The sequence below is a fragment of the Octopus bimaculoides genome, chromosome 4, assembly GCF_001194135.2.
Source record: "Octopus bimaculoides isolate UCB-OBI-ISO-001 chromosome 4, ASM119413v2, whole genome shotgun sequence".
Classification (NCBI taxonomy): domain Eukaryota; kingdom Metazoa; phylum Mollusca; class Cephalopoda; order Octopoda; family Octopodidae; genus Octopus; species Octopus bimaculoides.
In genome coordinates this window covers 95,569,881-95,574,471 of record NC_068984.1, presented here as the reverse complement: position 1 = coordinate 95,574,471, position 4,591 = coordinate 95,569,881, and positions in this window count along the sequence as shown.

Genomic DNA, 4,591 nt, shown 5'->3' with positions numbered 1-4,591 from the left:
ATATATATATATATATATATATAGATAGATATAACAATTCTTGAGTTAGGAAAAATAGGCACTCTTATATTATACTAGCGCTGAATCACCGCCCTCCGGGCGGACGATTCAGCTAGTACATATCTCAACTCCTTTTCGTAGTTTGAAAGATGTGAAACTCACTATAATTAAATTAAAGAATTTCCTTATAGACAACGTTGTCAGTGTAGATTCTTTTCATACCTTTGTACTCTGAATCCAAAGCCAAAATATGCACCTTGTTCCCAAAATCAAAGCCAATATATGCTCATTGTTCCCAGAACTAAACAGGGCTTCTGTTATCTCAGTCTACTTTGGGTTGGTTGTCATAGTGATGAAGTAATCTGGTTTTCCAGACTCTCCCACCAGAGCCATTCCAGGTTGGAAACACTCCCTGTAAAACCGAGGAGAACCAGTATGTGATGGCGGAAGAATGATTTTAGACCCTACGTCATTCGTGTCATCATTTGCAATTGCATCCAGAAGGCCCTGGTACTTTTCAATCTTGAGTTGCTTCTCAAGACTGAAGATATGCTCTATCTTTGCATATTGATCTACTGCATATTGTTGCATCAGTCGTCTACTTTCATTATGCCAATGAACTCGTCCGTTCTTACCTGAAGCCACTAAGAATAAGTCACATTCAGTGATGCTTTTGCTTCGGTCATTGTCTTTCAAGAGCACATTCCAGCCATTTTCCCCACAGGGAAACTGAAGTACATAATGAAGAGGGTCATAGCTTCTGTGGATTTGACTAACGTAGTCTATCTTCCTATTGCTCACTCTGTACTGCACAACATCCGCAGGTTTAATGTTTGGATTATTAGTATCATCTCCACCATGATCACAACTTCTGATGCAGTCGGTGGACTATAGGTTCTCTCATGTGACCCAACAGGAATAAGACGTTTGTCATGACGTATAATTATATCACCGGTAGAACGTTTTCCTTGTGCAGAGTATTCCTTAATTATATCAATATCCTGTTTAAAACTTTTCACATGTGGATTGTGCATTTGCAGTGCTCTTTGCAAATCTAGCAGGATGTTCTCATTAAGGTCATTGTAAGCTCCTCTGAATGACAACATGTTTCTCATCTCAATTTCAGTGTCAACGAAATATAGCTGTGCGTAGATTGACTTCCTATTTACTAATGGCAGGAGACTTCCTATGTGGTAGTACAACTTTCCTTGAATCTTGAAAGTAGGCATAAAAGTGCTACCACCCGGTGGTCCAACAGGTGGATTATCCAGTAAATTATTGTAGTCACGAATTTTGTTCAGAAACATTTGACCGCATAGATTAACATCGTAATACTTATCTATTAATTCTGGGGGCTTTTCTATCTGTGAAACTTTGTCATTGCTAATTTTTTTCTACGGTTTGAAGCAGTGCTGGAAGTCTTGCGAAGTGATGCCTCTTAACGCTTCCGTCGTTTTCTTCTTCACCTCTTCCGCATCTGCAAAGTCCGCAGCACCTGCTTTCATCACCAGTGATGACCTTCGAAAAAAAGGTCCGGATCAACTCCCAGCTGTTTTTCAGTTCACGACACATATTCAGTCGTGACTGCTTTTTATCTTCTGTAAGCAAGCGAGAAACTAATTTTGCTGCAACTCTTTTCATTTGCAATTCCTCGTTTAAAGTTCTTTGGCAGGAGCTCCAGGAAACACCAGTCATATCAACAAATTTGTTAATTTGTTCAATGACGGTCCTCCGAGATCAGTTCATGAATTTTCTTGACGTTTTCATACTTTCGGGAGGATGGCAGTCGCTCTGAACGACGTTGGTCATCAAGCAACAAGTGACCATTCCTAAAACTTGTGTTTTTTCTCATGGCAGCATCCTTGTAAGTTGTTCGAAGCACGACAACTGTTTTGGCCGCCGTTTTCCCCAGCAGAAAACAGAATCTCACGGAAGCACGCTGTTCCTTCGTTTCAGCCGTCGCAAAACTCGACGAACAAAACAAAGACTCCCCACGTGGCAGTACGACTCCACACGACGACGCCTGTCGGCAGACTGATGCCTATGGGTTGCATCAAGTGGCTTTTAACGGCGGAAGCCTGAACTACAACGGGCTTGTCCCACACAGAACGTTTCCGGTTAGTTACCCCCTCATATTGTACTTCTGGTCAAAGTGCTCTCAGTATGTGAGTGTATGTGTGTGTGTGGGGGGGGGTGCGAGAGACAGATAATATATATATATATATATATATATATATATATATATTCTCGAAGGCGGTATATTTGGAAGTTGACAGTATCTACCAGTTTGTGGATTAATATTTTCTTTAATACCGAAGTTTGGAATATGCCTCTCCTGAATCTTCCATACGTACATGTTAGTATATCTCTCTTCGGCGTTCAAAAGAGTAGGGACGTAGACTTTCAGACATTCCCGTAATTAAGGCTTTTTACTGCCAAATGTTCATTGTAATCGTTTAATTTCTTCTGTGAGACCGGATGAGTTTGGAGACCAAAGCTCGTAATGTAAAACCCGAAATTTTTATGTAATAAATTTCATTTTGTCTTTTTCTACCCATTGATAAATGACGTTTAGCTCAGTTTTGATTATGACGGCATCTTCTAGAGTTTGGATAGCTATTGATACTTTTGTGTAATCGGCGTAACTTGTTAATGCACTTATGAACTTATATTTGTTAGGGTGATGATAAATAATAATGGTCTTCCCTGAGGTATACCACTTATTACAGATGAATTTGTAGAGAGAAAAGCGTTTTCAATAATAGATTGATTTCTAGCCCGTAAGAAATCAAAGAGCCATTCTCGGAGTTTTCCTATAATACGAAAATCCCCTATTCTTATGACAGATGATTTCATGACCAATCTTATCAAATTCTTAAGCAGAATCAAGATACAAGTAGTCAGTGTCCTATCATCTCAAGAAATTATTGCAGCTAGTGTTTGTACTGCCAATCATTTCATCCAATTGAATTACAAATTTAGAATTTATTTTTTTATTTCTTCAATAAGTTGCTCGAATGGGTTAACCTTACTTTCTGAAATACCATTACCAACATCATTATTTAACGGCGGGACTTTCCTTAATTCATCTGCGAATTTTTTCGATAAACAATTTCTGTCCCTGCTCTAAACACAAATTCTTCGCCGATGTTGTATAATAGCTCTTTTGCAATTAAATAAGCAACCCCACAAGATGCATTCTAATATTTTAATAGTATGAATATGATTCTCAACGGATGGTTTCTGTTAAATGAAAGATTCCGATAACTCGACAGGTTTAGTCGAATAAATTGACCTATTGACTTAATTGACTTATTTTTTTCTATACTTGGTGCTTATTCTATCGGTCTCGTTTGCCGATGCGCTAAGTTAGTGGGCGTAAACAAACCAACAGCGGTTGTCAAGCGGTGGTGGGGTACACACACACACACACACGCACGCACGCACGCACGCACACACGCACGCATGCACAGAGAGAGAGAGAGAGAGAGAGAGAGAGAGAGAGAGTCTTCTTTTACTTTCCGTCTACAAAATTCACTCACGAGGTTTTAGTCGGCGCAGGGCTATAGCAAAAGACACTTGCCGAAGGTGCCACACAGTGGGACTGAACCCGGAACTATGTAGTTGGAAAGCAAACTTCTTACTATACAGCCACGTACCAGTTTCTTGAATCAATTTTGCTCTCTGCTATCGCAAAAAGAAAAAAAGAAAAGAAAAGAAATACGGTAACAAATGTATTACGCTAACGTGTCATGTCGTTTTACTAAATTTTACACAGTAGAGCTTCATGTCATATTTTCTTTCTTTTTTGTTGGAAGATGTCTCTCTAAGTGGCTTCATGCGCTATACTTATTTACAATTACATCCAGGTCCGTCATGCAAAAGCATGAAATTAAATTGAAAATTTAAAATAACTTGCAATAAGAATCTAGTTGCATGCAGGTAAATGTAAAAATAGATAGTACTTTTCTGTTTTCTCAGATAACACGCGGAGGAAGGAAGTCACTGAGGATGTTCCACGATCACATGCAGTTAAAATTAAAATTGAAAACGTGCTATTATTTTGATATGACGTTATTTTTTGGACGACTGTTATCAAATTTTAATTTTGAATTTTTTAGATGTACAATCCGGAAGTTGTATCTTTTAATTTATTTTTTATTTAATTAATTAATTTATTTATATAATTATTTTGCAGGAAAATTTTCAATAAGCAACAAATGATTGTCCTAAGGCTACAATATAGGCTAAAAATTTCTGTGTTGCACTCACGAACTCTCCGACGTTTTTAAGGGTCCTCACTCCAAGTGGATCATGATCCCTACTTTAGGGGGAGGACTTGATTTAAACAATGCAAGATAAACTCGCTGCTGGTGTTGCAAGGGTGGTGACCTGTTTATATGCGTACGCGTAGATACATCACACCAAATCTATTTCTATCTATCTATCTATCTATCTATCTATCTAACTATTTATCTCTGTCTGTCTGTCTTTATATGTATGTTTGTATATATGTCTATGTATACACACACATACATACATGCAGACTTACACACACACACACACACACATACATATATATATATATATA